General features: G+C 55.2%; 1 pseudogene; it reads right to left on the bottom strand.

Moving 5' to 3' along the window:
- The window catches only part of LOC119102387 (chondroitin sulfate synthase 1-like), a 66081-nt pseudogene that overhangs the window by 36012 nt on the left and 5437 nt on the right, over nt 1–24632 (bottom strand).

Raw genomic sequence — 24632 nt, forward strand, 5'->3', positions numbered from 1 at the left:
AAGACCGCGAGCGATGACCATGGGATGGGAGACCTGCTTATCGTGATCCCGCCACCCATGTGAACGGCCAGGAGAGGCCACTGACCACCAGACTTCCGGGAGGACCACGGACCAACGACAGGTCATCAGCTAGGGGACCGGCAGACCACGGACCAAAGACAGGTAATCTGTCAGAGCACCGGAAGACCACGGACCACAGACGGGTCATCCGCTAAGGGACCGGCAGACAACGGACCACCGGCAGGTCCTCCACTAAGGTATCGGCAGGCCACGGACCACTGACAGGTCATCCACCAGAGGACCGGCAGACCACGGACCGTCGACACAACATATAGAGTACAGAGGGAGCAGGCGAACTCGGCAACCGCCAGCCAGATCGAATGTGGCTTGTCACAAACGCAGGCATCAAAGCCGCACGCACGCAATTATATTTACTACGCCATAAATTCCGTAGTTCCACTGCTGAGTGGATGGGCATCATAAACTTGATTACGGAACAGTGAAATTAGACATCTTTACACCATAAAAGACGGCCTTAAACGGCCTTGCCAACGGATGACTACACAGGAATCTTGTTCCTGGGGCTAGATAGTTGAAAAACTATCACAGAGATTGGCATGAAGACGACATTGAAAAAGCCTTCATAAGAAAACGATGAGCAAAAAGTGAGCAACCGCGGAGTCGAAAGTTCATCTTCCATAAAGTAATTTGAGAGAAAAAGCACACGGGCCGGCGACAAAAACCCGCTGTCCGGCGGCTGTCCATCACCGCCGACCTCAAGGCCAGGTCCGCTTGGGCCGTCCAGCCGCCACCGGCGGCCCCTGACCCCGAGGTCAAGCCCACTGGGGCGTGTCCGGCGCCGGACCGCCATCCTCGCCCACCCCACCGCGGGCGACAGGCGCAGCCGGCCGTCGCCCGGGGCCGACACGCCGCGAACAATGGCGCCGGCGGCGCAGGGCGGCGGAACAGGCCGCGCAGCGCACCCACCTCGTAGTTCCAGAGGCAGCTGACGCCGGCGTACTTCTTGACGCAGCGGCCGATCTCGACGTCCTCGTGCGTGGTGTAGAGGTTGGCCAGGCAGGTGCGGATGTGTGGATAGACGAGCGCCAGCGTGGTGCGGCTCATCACTATGCCCGGGCCTCCCATGCAGTAGTTGTCCTGCAACAACAAACGACCCGGTCAGTCGTGCAACGGTGATCGTTGAGGGGCGCTGCTGACGGCGGCAGATGGTGTCAGCTGGGCCGCCCCGGGGCGCGGCACACTGATATCTGCGGAGTCAGTCGTGGAGGGCACCTGTATTACTAACCATTGAAAACATGGCGTGTCCATCAAATTGCATGCGTCTTGTCTCAAACCGTCCCTGTGTGTTGCCGTGAGTAGCCATGTGTATATGGGCGTGTTCGATGGATACGCGTATACGAAATATCTTCCCCTATTCCAATGGCATTTTATCGGCATTGTATTGGGCAAAAAGTTAAACACATTACGGTAGTTAGATATGCCAGCTTTGAAGGAAGATTCTTTCCTTTTTCGTCTCATTTGTCCCAATGGTGGAAAGCGTCCCACCTTTGGACAGGGTGGGCGAAGATGGCAAGGAAGATGGGACGAACGTCCCACCTTAAGGGCATCTAAAAAAACACGATCTCGCGAAACCTCAGGACCAGTTAAGTTTAATAACAGCGCTGGGTAGTACCAGTGCAGCATCGCCAAGACATCATAAGGATATTATTTTTTATTATGTTCGTGCGCAAATAACACTGTTAACTCTCTGCCTCAGCGCTATGCTTCTTCAACGCAGTCGTGACCACCGTCGTCATGACAACCGCTTTGCGAATAAAAGAACGTTTGTGATTGGCCCAAAGAGCCGCAAGGGCCTATTACCAAGAAGCAAACTGGTTGAAGTTTGGGCCATTGAGTCACTATGAACCATGTCATACTTAACAACACCAGATACGACAACACCACCAAGGGAAAAATAAATCATTCTACAATGTTTCGTTGAATTCGTGGGATGATAGCTTCATGTTCGTATGTCTTTTGTCTAAACAGGGTGTTTCGAGCTTTCGTAGCACCTATTACGCAGACATGTTGACACCTGAGCGTATTGCAAACATAACAGGACACACACGCTGGAAAAGCAAAGCAAATGAAATGTATTACTATCATGGCGGCGGGTAGGAAGTCAAATGATTCTTCTCTCGCAAGTGCGGCTACTTCAAACCAAATTCTAAGCTATTCAGAACGACTGTCAGAAAACTGGTATTGCCGGTCACGCCTACGCGTCTGATCGAACAACAAAAGAAAAAAGTATGGTATCCCATTTAATTAGGCCCATTGTAGATATGAGCTGAAACTGTAGATAATCTGCAATGAGCTGAAATTGTAGACAAGAGAAACAGTCTACAATTTCAGCTCATTCAATCACACATGTAAAGAGCAAAACCATGGTGTGCTATAATCCTCTTCAGGCCACAAAGTTGAATCGAACGACCGGCAAACTGAGTGGAGCCAAAGTGCAAATGCAGCACGTGTTGTACAGATAATAGCGCCCGCTGCTGCATGCAGGCTGCAGCAGAGTGGTACAACGCCCATTCTACATCGCACCTGACTGTGCTGCTGCTGGCGTCGGACCGTGGGAGCATTAACATGGGTCCGTTGTTTACGCTGGGAACAACACATGCAGCGCTGCGGCCGGCCGGAAGCACACGCTCACGACAAGGGAGTCTAGTCGTTGCAGTGCGTTTCAGTGCATTGCGAAGTAGTCTTCCGCTCTACAATCGGAGCACAAAGACCACGCGATTACTCACCCCAGAACGCCAAGTAAAGAATGAGCTAAAGGTGTGTTTGCACGCTTTAGGGAAGCGACCTTTCTTACATGGAGACCGTTCAGAAAAGTTCAGAATCCAGCCTTTGTCTGCGTGGATCAAGGAGACTCAATACTCACAATCGTACATGCAGTGCGTGGTGTTGCGATGTGTGTATGCCTGTGTGGGCATGTCCAAGCTCTTGGACGCCGCGCACCAGAACGCGCTGATGCATCGCGACACAAGTGGTACAGAGGTGGAGTGGACCCCGAATGATAAGGCGGCTGCCGAGTCCGCCAAGAAAAACAGCCACTGCCGCGACTCCCTGATGAGCTTCAGTTGAATGCGTGCGATACGTCCTCAGCCAGACGACAGAAAAATGAGACCTCCTGTAACGATGCGTCTGGAGTGGACAATGTCTCTTCAACAGAATCCACTTAACCAATGCTATATTTTCGCCGATGATAATTTTGGGAGGAGCTTAAAACGGTGACACAACTCGAAATTGAGGAAGCTGAAAGAGATTTTGGGTGCATTTCGCGAAACGAGATCTCGCACATGATCGACGCTCGGAAAAGTTGAGGTGGTGTTTGTTTGTCGGTATGCGTGTGTGTGCCCAAGCTTCCCTGCGTACTGCGCCAGACGCACAGCCTAGTGGCAACAGGACTGGCCTCACGCGGTGTGTCGGCACGGCTGAGAGACTCCGATGCTGGCTTCGCATAGATCGGTTCTCTTTCCATCCGCCGGAGCTCCGCAGATCCTCATAATTGGCGGGGTGGTTCTAACCGAGGGCGTCACAGGCACAAGACAGAGTGACAGCATGGGTCCCACTGCAGGGGCGCGCGTGTTTTGCGCGTGTGTTTTGTTTTTGTTCTGCAGTTTAGCGGTCGATGACGTAAACCAAAGACGCGCACAAACATTTGAACTTGGAGTTACGCGAACGTCGGAAACAGTGAGCTAGCCGGCCGAAATTTGGTGGGTGGAGAGACCGTAACTAGAGCTACGGAACGATACCCAACATATCATATATGATGAAACAATCTCACTTAAAGCTATTGGTATACTTTTGGGTAGAAAAGGCTGCTCTGGTTACGTCATCGTACCCCGAACAACATTGATTGAAAGCCAATTGAAGGCCGTGATATCTTGAAATTGAGCTCACGACCGGCAGATACGAACAACTCGACCATCACATTTTTCTCGGCCCTGATTTTCACCTGACTTCTGGAATGGCAGGATGTCAATGGCGCTATTACGACGTCGTGAATGCCAACGTCACCTTGAAATTATCTCCGCATTGTCGCGAGAGTGAGGCTCGGAAACTAGCATGGCTTGGGTATTAAGAAGGGCAGGGCTGTCAACTGTACCGAATGTTCTTTAAGATGGCTATTTCAGTTCAAAACCCCATAGAAATGTGAAACACGCCCCTTCTTAACGAAAGACAACCGACTGGATAATCGGTATCGATAGAGTTCAGCCGGTCAGGGCTGCGTCTCATACGTGGGACGTGAGTAAACATTGCCAAACTTCTGCCGGTCTCGCCGACCTAACACTGCCAGGAAGGTGAAAACTGGCAGGCAGAATCGAGGATCGGACCAGGCCAGCAGCCGGTGAGAAGATGTTTTGAGACGCAGTACCTGCAGCCTGTCGTGGACGAGGTGCTCGCGCGGAGGTGCACTACTCTACAATGGAACCTCTGAACTGACAACCTCAGAAGCTAGATCTTCAGAACTTAACACACAACTTTTCTGACACGGAGGCTGCCTACACCTACCAAAATTAAGGTGAACAGGTGTGATGGACCTGCATGTCTGTGAGCAACATGTTAGACTCGGGGTGTTCCAAGCCACGGAACTCATAACCAAGAGACTCGAAATTTGGTGGTCAGGGGATCTTCACGGATGTCATTCAGTCGTACTCCATTTAACTTTTCAGTGTCAAAGGTGCACGTGCGGTGCATGTGGCTACTGTTAGTCATCATTCAGGGGTATCATCTCAGTTGGGGTTCAATCATGGGTTGGATTTCGCCCCAGCCCATACCAGTTACATTGATTTCCCAAAAATAAATATGATGAAAGAAGACATTTTAGGGCCACCTGTAAACCCTGCGCGCGCGCGCGCGCGTGCACCCGCCGGCGCATATTTCAGCACCAGGGGTGGACGTCATTGCGGCTTAGTCTGCTGGAAGTGATCGGTGGTAGCCAGGCAGCACAAGGCATTGTCCTGTTTCTGGTTATCAACAGCTGATCTGTTATGTCAAGAAAAATGGCCGTAAGTCATACCTCTTCATGTCGAGAAAAATGTCCGTATGTCATACCGAGGCCACCCACTTTGGGGCCGATTTCCTGGAACGTTTTTGTGCTGACCATACTGCGCGAAGATCAAGGAAGCATAAGCACAACGACTGAATGGTGTCAGTCAGCCGAATGAGCCATTAGCACCAGTTTGGTAGCCCGTTACCAGACGTCTCAGCGCTCCGTAAAAGACAACCTTATCTCCTACCGATGTGCTTGTGAATAACGCAATGGCCCGAAGTACCTGACCTGAGAGCGCTAGAGGAGCGTGCGAAAAGAAGCTGATGAGTCCTCCTCATTTAACCTTGCATTGCATCATTATCATTTAATTCCTTTGACTGAAACCCCCGCGGCAGGATGTTTTGATCAGACGGGACGCTCCCAAACTGGGCGAAAATCTCACCGAGCCCCGTCGACCTTGGCCATGTCAGGAGTACGGGGTCCGTTCACTCGCCATATCAGGAACACAGGATAGAGTCGCTATATGCCAATGTCACAACTAATGTGCAACGTGATATAGGACGAACAGAGCGGATGTGGAAGCCCAGTACAGATGTTGGCACTGATGAGTGGCGCAAGTCAAAACGGGAACCAAACCGCACCAGGGACATCTCCCGGATAGATGGATATGGAAGCGCTCACTAATCTGCTAACTTATTGCTTCTTTGGAAAAGAAGAAAAGGTCATGGCAAACACGGGGAGATCTCACTTTCCGGACATGGCAAAAAAATCGCTGAGTGACAATCTGCACCCACGGATATCACGGTACACGGCGCAAACAACGGGGGCCTGAGGAATCATCACCGCGCGATCAAAACATGGAAACCGTGACGCGTGAATACCTTTTGCTTGCAAGGGGCTCATGACGCCTCGGTGGCGCCAGTCATTCGCTAGGTGTTACCGACATGCGACACGCCTACCGCGTTCCACCGCTCGCCCGACACCGCAGCCCTGATCATGGCCGACGATCCGGCCGGAGAACCCCGCGTCCCATCTCCTCGTCCAGTCCGCCCCGCCCATCAGCCGGGCCAGCGGGGCGGAGGGGGGGGGGGGGGGCGCATCCGGCGACGCGGCCACGCAGGACCGCTAGCCCACATGTCCCGTGACCCGGCCCCGGTTCCCAGCGTGCGGCCGGCGCCGACCTACTGCAGGCCCGGCGGCGGCGGCGCCGCAGGAAGCGGCAGCCACGCCTGCTTCCGGCTGGAGAGGACGACGGCGGGCGGGGGCCCTCGTTCCCCGGGACTCTCACAGCGGCCGCGGGCTCATGATGACAGCGGCGGGCGCCCTCGTTCCTCGGGACTCTCACAGCGGCCGGGGGCTCATGATGACAGCGGCAGGCGCCCTCGTTCCCGGGGCTCTCATAGCGGCCGGGGCTCATGATGACAGCGGCGGGGGCCCTCGTTCCCCGGGACTCTCACAGCGGCCGGGGCTCATGATGACACCGGCGGGCGCCCTCGTTCCCCGGGACTCTCACAGCGGCCGAGGCTCATGATGACAGCGGCGGGCGCCCTCGTTCCCCGGGACTCTCACAGCGGCCGGGGCTCATGATGACAGCGGCGGGCGCCCTCGTTCCCGGGACTCTCACAGCGGCCGGGGGCCCATGATGACAGCGGCGCGCGCGCGGGAACACACCGCGCGCCTGCACAGGCCGGCGGAACGTCTGTTCACCCCGACTGTGATGAGGGCGGGCAGTCGACATTTAGCAAGTACTTCTGCTTGGGAGACACTGGCCAATACACGTGTTATTGCACGCTTTATCAATCAGCTTCGAGCAATGAGCAGTCTTTCTCAACGAAAGATGAGCGCTTTGAACGCAAACGGGCATGACCGAAGTTGACCTACAAAGGCTCAGAAAGCACACGTAAGTCACGTCACGACTGACTATAGTGGGCGTGAACGAACCAGAGGCAGGGCGTCTTATCGGGAGATAGGGGTTCATTTCTCGTCCCCGGCGACTTTTACTGGCCTCCTTCCGTCATACCGTGGTGACCTCAATGACTTAATGGGTCTGCATGTCCCGATAAATAACAAAACGATAGCTAGATCAGAAAACAAAAAAGTGCGTAAACATGCGGCAGGTTTGTAAACAGGGTCAACACAGACACAGGAGGGAGTACGGCCCAAATACAAAATCCTGCATTAACTCTTCTGCTCCTCTCTCACAGAAAGCCCTCCACTTCGTCCGAAACGGCAGGAAAAAAACAGCTCACGCACATCATTACGATGCCTTGGAAAATGCTCGTTCGTTTAACGATGCACGAAGTTCAAAAATGATGTGAATCCCCGCGCCTTCTTTGTACCTCCAACATGCGCTTTAAACCAAAAGACATAAACCAAAAATCTCCCGGTGTCTTGTCAAGCAATCCCAGTTTCACTGCGCCGCACGAGCCATACCATCGACCCAGTTAAGGTGCACGCCTCCGGGTGCGCTGACCAGCTTTGGACGGCTCCTCCAAACACGCCACGCAAGCGCGAATGTGAGCGCATGTTTATTGACAGGGCGTTTGCGTGACGCTCCAGTGCGCCACGCTGGAGCCTGACTCAACCAGCGCATGGCCGGGGGCGGCCGGGGCGCGAGCATTGTTCTGCCCAGCGAACACACGACCGTAGGCGTCCTCGGCCGGCACCGAAACAGCCCGTGGCAGGGGATACGAGAGAGGTCCGCGTGCAAGCGAGCCTTGCGCTTGCGAACGTTTACAGGACTAGATTAATACCCGATTCCAAATGTCTCTGTCCGCTTTCGCTTTCAAACGCACAATTGCCTGCTCTTCCGCCTGTCTATCTGTGTTCGCGTGATAATTGCCATACGATCCATTGACAGTCGTTTCCGCACCGATTTCACGGCGGCACCAGATGGACGTGATCACTGACTTTCCCTTGCAGCCCCCCCCCCCCCCCAAGCCCCAGGTGTGGGCAGTGGCAGCCGCTCACAGCTGCGGACGTCGACAGCCGCTAGCGGACGCAGCCGCCGGCGCGCGCAGCGCCCCGCTGCGGCAGACGGCGCTGCTAACAATGACCGAGTTGCGGCAGCAGCAGTATGGGCCCCGCCCGTGCATTCAAGCACGGTCAGCATGCTTTTCGATCGTCTGTTAACAACATACGTATTCACAAGCTCGCGTTACACTCCTGTCGGGTCTGATATCTGTCGCACGTAGGATCCATGCCGTCTGTTGCATGTCGGATCTATGCCGTCTGTCGCACGTCGGATCCATGCCGTCTGTCGCACGTCGGATCTATGCCGTCTGTCGCATGTCGGATCTATGCCGTCTGCGGGCACGCGGATCTATGCAGGAAAAACGAAAATCGAGCTCGTTATGCGTTTCCACCCTTCTGAGCCAAGATTATCAAAATATCTACCGCTGTCTGGTATTTTTCAGCGTGGGCGCGCCACCCGCGTGCCGCTGTGGTGTTGCCCTCAGCGGTTTCCTGACGGGGACCGGTCACGGCAGCACGGCGGCGAGCGGCCGCATGGCCGGGCCCAAACTGGGACGGTGCGGACGTATTGTTTGAGCTATGACGCCGTGCGGCATGATTTCTCGCTGGGCGATGGAGCGTGGCATGTTGTATGCACATGCCCAAGGGCATCCAGGCGGATCGGCACAGCAATAGAACGGGACGGCTACCCGAGGACACGGCTGTTTCGACACCCCGGGTGCAATCTGGCCATCCAAAGGTCGCGAGCCGACGACAGCGCCCAAGGGGTGCTGTTAATTCGGACTCGGACTCGGCTAGCTACGCTTGGTCGCGTTCATCAGGTCTGGCAGAAGATCTGCCAAAGCCATTTGGGAGCAGATTTCACTCAGCCATAAATAGAAAAATCAGAACTTTCAAGTTACTAAGGCCAACGATAGGATAGTTGTGTGAACTCTTTTAAAAGTAAACATGGATGACAATGGATATCACACCCTCATCAACAACCCACTTTTCGTCCCATTTGCGATTCAAATGTATGCAGAGCTTTGATACGAAACCAATACATTCAAAAAAGTTCACAAAAACTGCATAACTTTAACGGCACGTCGTAACATAACGTGATGTGGCAGGCAGTCACCTGTCTGGGTATCTGTGCTGTTTTCAATGGGAGTCACCCACATGCGACTGTTCTGCGACAGTCCGACGACAGGAAAAACGTTAAGACCCGTCACACACTGGAATCGGTTAACGGGAAAGCCAACCCGAAGCTTCGTGGGTGGCTTTCTTTAGTCTTTAAGTCATTGTAGCTTGCTGCGAAGAGCCTGACCGACATCCCTCCAGTGGAGCAAATCCCGTTCATTTGAAATTCAATGGCATGCCATGCAGTGCCACACAACGGCCGTGCTGTTCAAGAATGACCCTTTAGGACAGTTGCTAACAGACCGCCGAAGTCGGTCACATGAGCCCTGCTTTTGGAGCTGCGAGCCTCAATGGTTTGCGGCCACCTCACTTGGTCACGGCGTCAGACACCCTGTCAGCTGAGATGCAGGACCGCGTGGAGCCCTCCGTCTGATAGCCATCAGAGTCGGCGCGAGTCACGGTCCGTTGCAGTCAGAGTCGGCGGGGTCATGGCCCGTCGCCTTGCGAAAGGATTACTAATATATCTCCATACATTCCGAGCGACGCCGACAGATGCCTTTGATCGATACATTCATCAGCGCAGTGCGCAGGACAGCCGACGTCAGTCCTTTGGTCGCGCATGGGTAGGTGACACAGGTGGCGAAAGCGTCCTGCAGTGGCGCCCTATCTCAATGGTTCAACTGGGTGGGGTCCGCAGGTAAGAACGACGGTTGCCTGACCCGGCAAGATTCATATCGCCCAGGCAGCCTGGGAGTCGTATTAGCGGTGCGTGCGGCGGCAACGCTCCTGGCAGGAGGGTGGACGGCTGACCTACTGCGCAAGTGGACAAAAGTCATAACTGAATCCTATTTGCGACGGACTTTCCGTTAAAGCAACAATCAGTGTGATACTTGTTGCTTAGCGTATACATACTAGCTGTGTGCATAAGCGTTCGGAACCCACTCCGCACAAGGGTGGGGACCCTGACTATTTGCAATGCGCTGGTGCTTTCACCCGCTCCGGGATAGCGCCCCTGCGAGATATACATACAAGACGTGTTCGGAGTTAGTGACGTTGTAACGTGACGTCCTGCCCTGGCCGTCACGCTCGCAGCCTGCTGTGGTGCCGGGACTGGACGACGGCGGCAGCTCGGTGCACGTCAGGCGCCCTCAGCAGGCCGGATGTCTGGAGCCGGGGGATGGTGGCGGGTCGGCCACGCCGCGCCCGCGCACGCCGCCCGGAGCTCGGCACCAGAACGCTCCATCGATATGCGGATCCACGTGCAGGTGGCTGCATTTCAAGGCAATGCTGTTGAGGCGCGTGTGGGGCCACCTCATCCCCCATCCCCATACCCACCCGCAGACACAGACCGCCAGCGGTCTCCGGAGGGATTCCCCGGGGGCCGTTAGTGACCCGCGAGGGAGGAATCAAATTGGAACCGCTTCACTGCGTGCGCGTGGAAGCACAGGTGCGAGGCGCGAGCTGGCTGGATGCTACCCTAGATCAAGTGCTATCTACCGGTATAGGATCAAGACCAAGTGCCCAAAGCTGCCCCGATCAAGTGAAAAATTCAGTCGCAAGTCAGCATGTTCACTGCGACGCATGCCAGACCCTCCGCAGCGAGCGCATCCACCCTGACAAAGACGACGGCTGAGGATGTGTCCTGAAGCGGAGTGTTCGTGCGGAGCGTCCCCGAGGCTGTGGAGTGCGAGGCGATCCCGTCGGAAGCGGCCCCTGAGATCGGCAGCCGCCGCATCTGCGCGCCGGCGGCCCGAGGTACCTCCCCTCCTCGGACACCCAGGTGAGCCGGCCGTGGCGAGCGGACCACGCGCTGGCCGGCCGTGACGCGCGGCGTGCGTCGGCCGGGCGGAGGTGTCTCGGGTCGTCCCAGACGTGCCGCCCGCGGCGGCGGCGGCGCCGGACCGTTAACTCCGCGGCGGCCGGACGGCGGCCATCGCCCTGCCGGCGCCTGGCCCGGCCCGGCACGGCCCGCCGGAGCGCCGGGCTGAGCATCGGCCGGCGCGGATGTTCGTCCGACGTCCCAGCCCGGGCCTGGCTTCGTGGAGCGAAACCATGGATATCTTGTGCCACCCGATAGGCAACACCCATGTTTAACTACTAGCCGATGCGTGCAATCGAAAGAGGGGCATCAGGTGCCGAATGGCATAGCCTCCCAGGCAAACTGGACAAAGTAAGGTAGTAAGCCGGGCGAGTTACGGACAACCCAATGCTGGGAAAGCAAATCCCTATAGCTCAGGTAAGACTGCGTAGTAATGAAAGAATGGTCTGACAGCATTACGCAGTACCCACCAGGCGTTATTTGCAAATTCACTAAGCCTGTGTTGTGTCATTACATTATGAATCATTGCATCGCATAAAACGTGCCATTGTATGGTTTACCTGCAACCCTACGTTCACCAACAATCGACAGCAATGATGTCCTGTAATGGTGCCCATCAATCATGCCCCCCAATTGATTTCATTCCTGAGTCATGCCACTTTGGTAAGCAGACAATCATTCAAAACCAATATATGTAGAATTCGGGACTACTACTAACTCATTTCTCATCCAGATATGTTTCTGTTATAATGCAAACCGGCATTCATAGCAAATTATTTTAAAGGCTTTTGATCTTATGGTGAGGCAGTATTTTATGCGTCCCGGTTCCTACTGTTAGAATCCGACTGACCGCAGGCGAACCCTTAGTTTGCAGTGCTTCTCGTGGGTTGGTAGGCGCGTGTCTGAGACGTTGCGGTCACGTTCGTCAGCTTAAAAATGTTCTAACCTACGGACCATGGGTGAAGGAACGGGGGGGGGGGACGAACAAGTGGAGCCTTGCCCCCCTATCCGTCCCCTCAGTAATGCCAACTGCCGTGCCCACTTTTTCGGATTTAATTTGTGTTCAGCTTACTTTACTACTACCTCAAACAATCATGCCGGTTTGTATAGATACCTGCAATTTTCCTGCGACTGCACTGGACAAAACTGCTTCGCATCGTAATGACAACGTGTTATCCTATCATCCAAGGCGAACGGAGAAAGCAGCAAATTACGTTACTCTAGTACCCAAGGCTTTGCTCTGCCTTTTTATATAGCCTAGGTTCTTCTGCATGTCTGCTTACCAATACCGCAGGGAGGGGGCATGGGGGCACGTGCCCCCCCCCCCCCCCACCTAAGGTTCCAAAGGGCCGAAGGGCTGCTCGGAACAATCGACCAAGCGCCCGATGTGAGGGCCGAAAGACTGGTTGGACGTCGTATTAAGGGGCTTCGGCCTGCAGGGCCGGGCCCTCAAATGCCTGTAAAGGGTTCTTGTGCCGATCGGGGGGCACCCGAGTCGATGCGTGCCTCTGTGTCGGTCGGGCACCAGCGCCAAAACAGCCGCTTGCGTGTGGTCTGGGCATGAGGGCCTGCCCATTTCCCAAGCAGGAAAAAGGCCGAAACCCGAGATTTGCATTGGCCAGGGCCCTGAGTCAATGAGGGCACCCTGTGTCGGTTAGAGGCGCTTAGTGCCTAACAGACGTCCCGTACTGGCCAGGAGCCCCGAGTCGGCCAGGGGCAGTGTCCGAAGGGGGTCGGAGGCTGTAAGAAGACCCAGCCCGCAGCGCTAGACCTTAAAATACCAGTCAGAGGGACCTTTAACTATCATATTTAACTAGTCAACAAATGAGAAGTTTGTGCAATTGGTATGTCGTAGAAGTTAAAAGGCACGGAACAGCATTGATCATTTATTTGAATGCCAAACATGACATGGTAATGTGACACGCGTTCTGTGCGCAGTTGAGACAGCCTTCGAATGGGACGTTTCATGGAATGCCTAAAAACATAGATTCTCCATCAGGACATGTGAGAATAATGGTACCTCCAGAGGGTGTCTGCAGCCTGGTAGGCGTTTCCAATAACGACAAAACATTAAGTGCAATGGCGTATTGGTGACAATTTTCACGCGTTGCACGAAAAACCGGCAATATAGGGAAACGCCAACTTTTCCCCAAAATATCGGGTTACACCAAATGTGTACGACAGATATAGATACACGACTTGCTTAAGACATGTGCGTACCTTCGTCAAGTATGCCAAGGCCATTGATTCGAACTGGACATTCTGACTAGCCTGTGTCAAGAGCATATTTTGACATCTAATTTGTGATGAATAAAATGCAGATGCCTCTCGAACGACCCAAAATGCCTCTCCTCTTCCGGCATTTTGCCTCCCCAGGGGAAACGATGGTGAAACGGGCGAATAATTTTAGGGAGCTGGGTAGTCTTGAGTCAACTGTTATAGGTGATTCGATGAGGTAAGGTTGCTCACCGGCAGGAAATGGCCGTAGATGTATATCTAGCGTGGCAATGACGACATTAACATATTTCCAAAATGTGTTATGTGAATAAGGGGTGAACAAAGTTCTCCATCTCTGCTCCCCCCCCCCCTTACCCAGGCTTGCCTCACAGTAAAAATTCCTAAGTATACCCTGAGCTCGATCTCCCATTTTTTTTTAAACGTTTTTACGCCTATGTTATGGACAAACTATGTTATCTGGCTACCTACGCTTATTGGAGCCGTTGCTACCAGCGGTGCCTGTCCTGTCAGACCTGTCTGATTGACGAGTTTTCTGGAGACATTTTGCACCTTTACGCTGGAGTGATGTAAGTTGTGCAGGACTGGTGCCTAAGAGACACTTGAGTCGGCTTTTTCACGCACTTTCGTAACCCTGGCACTAAGTTTTCACAAAGGAGGTGGGGCTAGCAGCCCAAAAGCCTCCTCCCTAACGCGAAATTCCCGCGCCCCTACCATCAAAAATCAGCATGTAAGTGCCCAGGCAGAAAAAAACTCCCGTAGTTAAAGGAAGTGTTCCACAGTTACATGGGGTTTAGAACACATTGATATAGCCACATTGAAGACCTTTCGGTGCTGTTCACAATCCTGCCATTCTTCAGGCCTAAGTCTCTTTGGGTTCTGAGCTACACGCTGGCGAAAATGGGGAAAGATATATCGGGGAGAGTATTTCAAAGTCATCTTAGCGTTCATGACGTCATTATAACGTCATTCAAACCCCGCCATTCCATAAGCCAAGTGGCGATCGAGGCCGAGAAATAACTGATGAGGTGTTCAGCCCCTATCTTGTGTTCTGGTGCCTCGTGTTTGCGAGCGCGATTTACAGATATAACAGCAATCAACTGGCTCTCAATCAGTTGAGATGGTACGGTGGCGTAATGAAACTATGACGCATTGAGAAGTATATATACTAATCAGAGAATTATCCTGACTAGAGCAGTCTTTTCCACTGAAAAAGTATAGCAGCAGTTATAAGTGAGCTTGTTTCATCATATCTAACGCTTGCATCTGACGCATATCTTCAAATGTGGAACATTCCTTTTAATTAATACCTACACTTGGTACCGAAGCTCTTCACTGGCATTTAGGTTATGAAGATGCCCGAAAGTCTGATGGACATAAATCTGCATTGCAAACTTTGTTTGCAACTGAATGCGGCCTCCAGGTAGCAGGGGATGGATGTGAGTGAAATTCAAGCCGGTGCATGCCAGCCCGTTGTGCTTGTCAACCATTGGGTACTTGCCAATCCTGGCATATCCTCTTGGGTGATGGGGAGGGGGAGACGTTGTACCTCGCCATCTTCCCACCGGGCAACAGGGTTAACGCCGACGTGGTTACAGAGATGGGCACATGTAGTGGTGAGTATAGTGGTCAGTAGAGATGTGTTTATAAACTGGTAGGTATAGTGGTCAGCAGAGATGGGTTTATGTAGCACTGGGTACGTCTACCCATCCACCGTTTCTCGAACACATCTGCTCATGCATTGATTCAACTCCAATGACTGCAGTTTGACCCCACAACAGAGGCCGCAGATAAGGGTAGCAGGCAAGGGTCACTCCTTCCCTCCCCAACTCCAGGCTGCACTAAACATTTTCCTATTTGAGTGCATGAAAAGATTGGGGATACAAATAGCGTTATCACTTCGCGGCCACTGGTGTACTGTAAACATTGCTCTTCTCTGAACTTGGCTTCCCAGCTTTTACTGGTGGAAACTGAAATACGTTGTATGACTTGAAATACAGCATGCGTTTGTGTGAGTCTGTTTTGCACCTACTCTAGCTTTGGTGAGTAACAATTCTCTGGCAGATTTGCAGCTTAATGATATTCCCTACCAGCCAGTGCGAAAAATTTGGGTTAATCCATTGACAATTTCACTCCGATATCTGAGATACCGGCCCAGTACGTCACTGTCGCACTAAGGGGCTAGCAAACTGGTCGCACTCTATACTGTTTTTAATGTTGTAATGCCATCGATTGGTAAGCATGTTAAAATATCTTAGCTGAATAGATTATATGTTTGCGTAAGCCTGGTGGGTTAGGCTTCCAATCCCGGTGAGTGGAATAAAAGTTTCCACGCCGCCTTGGAAGCAGTGTCGCTAAGCCGCCAAGTGACCAGAAAATTCTAGCCCACTATAGCCGAGATAAGAAGAGGAACATCCTTACACAAACATCAATACACCCAGCTCGAAAAACATACCTGCAGCATACGGATTGGACCGGCCAGGCAGCTGTTGGCCAGGAGCCCAGCAGACGAGCAGACAGCAAATGAAACCTGCCGGGAGGGGCAGTGGCCCACGTCGCACCGGGCGCTCCAGCACGCCCTGCCCGTGTGTACTCTGGCCAGCACGACACCGGTTTCTCTTCCGTTGGAGAAAGGCGTGGCCCAGAGAGGTCAACAGGACTCCCAGAAAACGTAACAACAGAATAATTCCATCGTTCTAGTCTGGGCGTCGCAGCGCACGTCTCGTGACATGATTTGAACCACCGGAAGAGGGGGGGGGGGGCGAGGAGGCAGCGCTCGACCGCCTAGCTCTATCTACCGCGCCGCCATCTGGGTCACGAGACCCCGACCTGACCTGACCTGACCTGACCTGACCTGACCTGACGGGAGCCTGGCGAACGGGACGACGGTCGGGTGGTCGCAGGGTGGGAGCTATTATCTGTGGCAGGCACAAAGCATATGCTTCCCGGGGGCCACTAGCTTCCTCGTCTGGAAACGGCAAGAGGTCGCATCTAATCCCCCTCCCCAACAGTCCGCGACATGAAAGGTGGTCAATTAGCGCAAGGGTTTAAGTCAGGGATCTCCGCCGCTGCAAGTGCAGACGGCACACTTTTCCAGAGGGAGAGAGAGCGCGCGCGAGGCGCCCCGCGGAGGGCCACGAAATAATGTGGACCTTGCCGCGTGGGCAGATAAGCATCGAATTTACATAATGTATGACACCGACCTACTGAGCCTCCCATGAGATATGTACGGAGCTTCAACGTCCCAGACCTACCAAGAACACTGAACAGCCGACAGGTGCTGCTGGTGGCCCACGGCCCACGAACTGTCGTGGGCTACCGGTGCCAAACTGACGAGGAAGGGTCTTTAATCTCTTCCACGACACCCGAGATCGAAGCTTTCCAGGACTGGAATGACCGACTAGCGGGTATTTGATCGTCTCGCGCTCTCACCGGCCTGCCGTGCATTGAGGCCGTACCGCGTCCGTAACACGTACGCCAAGCCGGGTGCGCTCGCCTCATCCGAACGGGACTCAGGAGCCCAGCGATGGCGGCGGGTGTATCAGCTCAGGAGGCCCGCGATGGCGGCGGGTGTGTCAGCTCAGGAGGCCCGCGATGGCGGCGGGTGTATCAGCTCAGGAGGCCCGCGATGGCGGCGGGTGTACCAGCTGAACAGCCCGTCATGGTGACGGATGTATCAGCTCAGGAGCCCAGCGGTGGTGACGGGTGTATCAGCTCGGGAGACCCGCGGCGGCGGCGGGTGTACCAGCTCGGGAGACCCGCGGTGGCGGCGGGTGTACCAGCTGAACAGCCCGTCATGGTGAGGGGTGTATCAGCTCGGGAGCCCCGCGATGGTGACGGGTGTATCAGATTATCGTCGCGGGAACTGGGCACCGTCGTAAAACAATAAACAGGGCGCTTATCTGCAGGACACGCACGCTGGGGCAGAGCAGCTCAGGGCAGACTCGGGGCTCAGACTCGCCGATGGTGTGATCACGCTGTCGGGGGCAGCACGCGCCGCTTTGGTGCGCCGCGTGGTTATCGCCGCCTCATGTGCACTGGCTCCCTGCGAGATAGCCTTCAGCGTAAGCCATCGCCGGTTTGACGGAGGTGCGACGCCCGACGACGATCGCCTCCTATCGGCCCGCCACAGATTGCCACCTCGGCGTCTTCTGACTTCCGAGAGACGGGCTCAGGCGGCACACTGCGACGTGTCGTAAATTGTGACGTCAGTGAGCCTCGGCCTCGGCCTCGTCCATGCCTGGGAACGGACTGAACAGCAGGCCAGAACCGGCACACAGCCGGGCCCGGTCACTCACCTTGCTATTGAGGCTGAGGCGTCCGAACTCCTCCGTGTTGCCCAGGCCGGCCTGGCCGATGAACATGGGCTGCGACGAGTTGATGCCGCGCAGGAACTTCCTCAGTCGGTCCATGCGGATGTAGACGTCGTCGTCGGCGCGCATGAACCACTCGTACCTGCAGCACGCGCCGCTGGGTCAACAGGCCGCTAGCGCAGGGATCAATGATCAGCCGAGCTGACAGGGCTGGCAACGGGTTGCACCAGCTGGAAATAGCTGCCGAGCTGGCGCCGTGCAGCGGACGGCACGATTTTGCCAATGCACACGAGTAACATCTGCCGCCCGTCCGAGGTACCTGGGCTTTGCCCGTCCCGCAGCCGCCAGGGAACACTCACAGAGCGGGATCAGATCTATGGTGCTGGCGGTGGCCGCTGAATAGCGGGGTATCAACGCCGTCCCACTGGATCCTTAGGCGGTAAAAAACGGTGTCCAGCGAAACTTTAACTGCCAAGAAGATCCTCATAGACGTTTTGGTCACATATCCAAAGGACCCATGAATCAATGCGTCGACCGTTGACCTCCGCAAAGACCATGAAACTAACAAATTTAACATTTGACGGTTGCTGAAAGCTGATCCACATTTCTAACAGTTCTAAAAACGGTAGCCGCTTTCTCATGGACGGCTGCTGACTCAGCGATGTTTTATGGGGCGTCATGAAATAAAGTCTAGAGTTTAAATAAACAATGTAAATAAACAATGTAAATAAACATGGGCACACTTCCCATGGTTGCGCTTCCCAACATTTCAGTTATATTTATGTTTATTTTATTGAAGGCCCATCCACGTAATGGTTGCTCTGCGCCTAGTCGTGCAGGGAAAGAAAATCGCACACAGAACACAGAGATACACACATACGCACAGGTGAATGCAGTTTCAGTCGATGAGTCGGCGACTTAAAACAGTCAAGATTGCCCGGCGTGAGGGGGCGCGGACGGCCGCCGCAGGCGCCCGTTCCACGCGGCGGCCACGCGGTACGGAAAATGCCGCTGGGTGGCGGTCAGACGGACACGCGGCAGATGAAACGGGACGGCACCGCACGAAACAGCCCCAGTTCGGCGTTGGGAAGACTTAGCGGGCGTCATCAATAGAGCACGCAATGCACTGGGAGATTCGGGGACGCGCAGTGCCCCGCACACCGCCAGGCAGTCGCGGTGGTGCGCATGATCTGTAACGCTGCACCAGCCTAGTGCTCCCGGGACAGGTGAGATGTGATCGCTACGACGGACACCGCTCGCTAGCCCGGCTGTGAAGCGCATCACCCTTTGCATCTCGTCTAGGTGATGCATGACCGCTCCACCCCAGATGGGCAGACAGTAGAGGATGTGGGCGAAGACGTGAATTTGGACAAGGAGATTCAGGACCTCAGCAGTGAAGCGGTGTCGAATTTTGAACAGGGATGCGAGGATTGCATTACAGCGCATTAAGACAGGATTACGTCATTACTAAGAGAGGAGATGTGGGCTTCCCACGTGAGGCCGTGGTCAAGGAATGCGTGTAGTATCTTTACTGGGGATGATGGATGAATGTGCCCGAGAAAGTAATGTGGAAGTTGCCGGTGTTTGTAATGGAGGGTTTGGCGCCCATCAGCATGAAGTCTGTCTTTGTGAGGTTCATTTTAAGGCTGTTTGACTGAAACCAGTTTTGGAGGCACTGAATGGACTCCTCGACACGGGCTTAAGGCTGGACAGGCCGACGAAATCGGGGTGGCGGAGCCAGGGAATTGGGTGTCATCGGCGTAGGATAGTAGGCGGCCGTGGATAGGTTGTTGATGGATAAGTTGACGCTGGATAGGTTGTTGATGAAGACGATTGGGCCGACATCACCGGGCCATCCCGTGTGGTAGGGATAAGGTAACCGAGCTACCCCGAACCATCTGCTCCCGACCGCTCAGATAGTCTCAGAACCATTCCGAAGAGCATAGAAATGGGACGAAAGTTTGTTCAGGTCTGATCGGTCGCCCGACTTGAACACCGGAGTGACGCGCGCGATCTTCCAGACGGATGGAAAGGTGCGTGGTGTGATGGAAAAGTTGATCAGATGTAAAAGATGAGCGCCGACTACTGGTAAATATTTTTCACTGCATAGAGCGGTGCGCCATCGACACCGACAGCCCTCGACGCGCTCATCTTCCTGATGGCTGCAGAAAGCTCCGGAAGTGTGGTTGGATGCAGGGAGAACGTCGGCGCACAGACACGGTACGGGTGCGGTTCAGCCGGGGGCGCACCCGCATTACCACGCGCCGCCGTCGCCTCCGCAGCGATGCCACCGATGGGACCAACGGTAGCGAAGTGGGCATTGAGTGCGTCCGCTCGGGTGTCCATGTCGTAATTGGGTGCTTCGCTTATTGTCAGATCAGACACGTACGGCTTAGTCCGTAATACCAGTTTTCTCGAAATGTTCCTGAAAAGCTCATAATTTCGATTTAAAATAGTCGCTTCGCTCCTGGGGGAGAAATCTAATTTACTTCCCGCTCACCACTGTGAAATTAATACATTTTATTTGCCTTGCTTTCTCAGCGTGTGTGTTCTGCAGTGTTTGCAACACACCAAGGTGTCAAAACGTTTGTGTAATAGATGCTGCTAAAGCTTGACACATTCTGTTTAGACAAGAAGAAATGCGAATATGAAGCTGTCATCCCGCGAATGCAGCGGAACATTATGTTATGGCTTTGGAGGTGCACTTTAACTTTGGGAATAGGAGTATTACCTGGTCCATAGTGATACACTGGTTCAAACTATAGCCCGTGGCATGTTCGGTAACAGCCCCTTGCCGCCCGCTGAGCCAATCACAAACGTTCTTTTATTCACACTAATAAAGGTGCGCGCAGCATTGTCATGGTGATGGTCGTCGCGAATGCAAGGAAGAAGTGCAATGCTGTTACAAAGCGTACCACTCATTGCAGCGTAATTCGGACTCGAAAATACTTTCGATTGATATCTCTGGTATGCCTTGACGGTGCTGCAGTGGCATTGTCCAGTACTATAATTAGACGTAACTAGTCCTGAGGTTTCACTGAAGTATGCTTTTGAAATCGCCCCAAAGATGGGACGCTCCTTTCACGACAGGAATCCCGCCGATGACGGGCACGCCGTGACCGAACAGTGACAGTCACACTGCTCTGACGGGCCCCACGAACCGCTGACGACAAGCCGACACCACTGCCCAGGTGTCAAAAGTTCCGCTCGCGCCCCGGCCGGCTCGTGCTGCGCCCCGTGGAACCATTTACGGACTGTGGGCCCCAATGAATGGGCGGCATTAGTGGGCCAGCGCAGCGGCCGGTCGTCACAATACCGGCGGAAGGCTGGCAGTGACGGATACGGTCACAGATCACTGCTTTGGACGACAAAGCTGATGCCTCACCCGGGCTTGTCGGGCGCCGGTGCCCGCCATCAGGGAGCGACAATTATTTTCAGCTGACACAGTTGGTTCCAGCCTAGACTGTGAATGAATTGTGTCATTTTCCCGTCCATTCGTTTGTCCAGTGTGTGTGTGTGTGTGGATCCCTACAAAAGCTAACCCTCTCATTGCTAAGGATAAGGGGAGGGGTTGCGACCCTCTCCCTGTGATTTTTCGAGGACGCCTATCCGGCATGTCACGTGACCGCGCTAAAACTTTTAGTAGCCCCGTGGCGTCAAACGCACTGCTTTGACACCAAACACATGCATCTAACACGTCTGGTTTCTGCTTCGCAGCGGTTTTTAGGGAACACTGCACAGTGAGCAGCGGCCGGCGCAGATGACGGGCGCCAGCCGACGGCTCCGCCGATCCCGCGCACGACGGCACGACACTGCTGCATTTAAGGGTATGTTTCGCATTTGAAGATAATGAAGCGAGCACCAGATATGATGAAACAGGCTCACTTGTATCCTTTTGTATAATCTTGGACACAAAAGGCTGCTCTAGACGGCACAATTTCTCTGTCCAGTAAATATGCTTCTCGATACGTTTTTGTTTGACTACGTCATAATATCTTGCACAGCATTGATTGAGGGCATAATGACGGCCGCTGAATCGCGAAATCGTGCATACAAATGCCAGACATGAGCGACTCCACCATCACAATTGTTTGGCCTTGATCGTCGCATGGCTTATGGAATGGCAGGATTTGAATGACGTTGTGATGACGTTGATGTTATGACGTTAAGACGGCGTAAATGCCACGGTGACCTTGAGATGATCTCCCGAAAAAATCTCTCGAAAAAAATCTCCCGAAAAAATCTCCCCAAAATCTCCCCTCCTGAGTACGATCTCCACCAGCGATCAGCGGGCGAAAAATGTCATCCTACCAGGTCCAATCTACGGAACAATACAACGCCAGGTCGTTGTCACGTGGCAGTGACGCAAGAGGACCGTACATTAGATGTTATCATTTCCTGCTCTTGGTGGCATGATCAGCCGAGCATGTGCTAACAATGGCACGCCACCGCACGCCCTCTCAACCCAGCCTTTTTCTCGCTTTGCGCAAAACCACGATTTTGGCGCATCCCGTCCGATTTCGTGCCAGCAGACGGTGGTGGCGGTAGCGCCTGGCCGGTCCAAAGACGCAGACGCGGGGAGGGAGGCCACACGGACAGCACCCACCACCCCACCGCCGGACTACCAGCACCCGTCCCGGACCACCGGCACCCACTCCGCACCACTGGCACCCACTCCGGCCGCTGGCACGTGCTCCGGAACTCTGCGAACTCTGGAAGTCTCCCGTAGCCGGTACTCACTTGTCGATGTAGTTCTCGTACATGTGTTTGAGCATCATGAAGGACTTCTTCTGCGGCGGGTACTGGTCAGTGACCCCACGCAGGCGTACGATCGGCAGATCTGCGGAAGTGGAGACGACCTTGGTCACTGCAGAGTGGATCCGAGCAGCATGCGAGGAAGCGGGATGGACGGCGCGCGCACCAAACCCCTGCTTTGCCATCACCATAGCACCACTTCTCGCATCGAAGCCACGCACCGCTGTGATGATGCGGAGCTTTGATTCGCCGACAGTAATGACGCAAAGCGAGCGTGGAAGATAACTCTCACAGTTTGTTAGAGGTGATGTTTCATGTGAAGTAAAGGCGCCTTGCGCGACAACACTTTCCGCGTGAAATGCACGGCCCAGCACGTTGCTCCGGGACCATTAATCAGCGGCAGAAATATGGGCATCATCATCGTGTGAGAGAGAGGCGCGTGCGTCGGCCGTGACCCGTTTCGTCCCAGGGTCGCCGGCTGCCAGCGCTTTGTCCGCGCCCGCCGTGGGCGAGGGATGCGGCCGCGGAGCCCCATCCACCGCCTTCCCGCCGTCCCACGTACGGCACTGCGTCCAGTTTGTGTCGAGCGCACCGCCAGATGTCCCAGGCGCCGTGCCGTGTGGCGTCGCACGTGGTCCGCCCCATCAACTTCCCCGTACCCGCTCCGCCCCACGCCTCACGTCCACGTAAACGTCTCACGTCCCATGTTCCACGTACCGCGAGGGCCACCAGACGTCTCGGATGTGAAGAACTTGACCTTGCCTGGCACAGCCTGGCCCCACGTCTCGTGCACGGCCACGGCGCGCGAGTCGAGAAACTGGTCAGCCGTCATCACGCCGACGAACAGCAGGTCGGTGCCTCCCGGCTCGTCGCTGGCCGGCGGCTGGGTGCTCGGCCCGACCCGGCCGCGCGCCGTCGCCGCCACCGCCGCCGACGCCGCCTCCGTGGCCATCATCTGCAGGTTGCGCGGCGTCCGGTGCAGCGGCCGGTCTTGCAGCATGAGGAAGAGGTGCACACCCAGCACCATGCCGACCAGCGTCGAGGCGACGCATCCCAGCCAGTGCATGTTGAGCCGACGGCACGACCGCTGCAACAGACAGACGAGGCGCCGGTCAGGCGTACGCAGGCTCCACGCAGCCTCAGCGCCAGCCACGACACGTCCAGACGGCATGCCCCATTGGCCACGGGCACGTCTCTGGTGTGAGGTCACGTGCGACTACGTGCCGTACTTCGCGACGACGGGTGAATACACGTCCGAGATGCACGGAACTCGATCGGTCAGCGATTAATGTCAATGCCCCCGCTGACCTCAACGGTTAATGTGGTATTTAGACGATTTCACCGGCGAGTTGCTGGTTTGCTAGGTCAACCGTTGTTCGGCGCACGGCATTATGAGCAGGAAATACGCGATCATGGAGCTGCGCGCAATAAAGCGAAAGCCTGGTCATCCCGTGCAAAGAAAATCTAGCCTGCTGCACCAGTTCATCGCGTACGGAAGGCGGTCTACATCTGGTTTACGGTAGCCACGCCGATGAGGAGAACGTGTCAGGTCAGAGCCGCTCGACGAGGCGTCCTACGAACGACCCGCGGCTGTCGGTCAATGGTCGAGGCGGCTCGCTCCAACATATCCGTCATGATTACGTCATTCATTAGTCGTCCCTCCATTTGCCTACATTTGAAGTCACGAGTGATGCTGTCATGCTTTCCCCGCGTCACTAGCGCGTTATCGGACGTTCCTGTTGCCCCCCCCCCCCCCCGCCCCTTCCCCCGTCGTGCCCATCTCCGACCCCACCGCCACTTTTGCAGGCGCTGACTGTTGCCACCCTGTCCCGGGAGCGCCCGCTCGGTGCCAGGTGGTCCGGCGCCACCCCCAGGTCGGTGAGAGCCGCCGTGTGTCGGGACTGACCGGGCTGACCCGGTCGTGAACACTCGGCCAGCGCCCCCTGTCGACCGGTATTCTGCGGCCAGACGCCCAGACGACGAAGCCGCAGGACGCCCAAGGACGTCGCCGCAGGAGCGGGACCTGTCATTGGGGCGGGGTCTGTCCGTGGACCGGGACCGACATGTGGGGCGGGGCCTGTCTGCGGACCGGGACCGGTGGACCGGGACCGACATGTGGGGCGGGGCCTGTCTGTGGACTGGGACCCACATGTGGGGCGGGGCCTGTCTGTGGACCGGGACCGACATGTGGGGCGGGGCCTGTCTGTGGACTGGGACCCACATGTGGGGCGGGGCCTGTCTGTGGACCGGGACCGACATGTGGGGCGGGGTCTGTCCGTGGACCGGGGCCGACATGTGGGGCGGGGCCTGTCTGCGGACCGGGACCGGTGGACCGGGACCGACATGTGGGGCGGGGCCT

The sequence above is a fragment of the Pollicipes pollicipes genome, unplaced genomic scaffold, assembly GCF_011947565.3.
Source record: "Pollicipes pollicipes isolate AB1234 unplaced genomic scaffold, Ppol_2.1 Scaffold_5724;HRSCAF=6776_pilon_pilon_pilon, whole genome shotgun sequence".
NCBI lineage: Eukaryota > Metazoa > Arthropoda > Thecostraca > Pollicipedomorpha > Pollicipedidae > Pollicipes > Pollicipes pollicipes.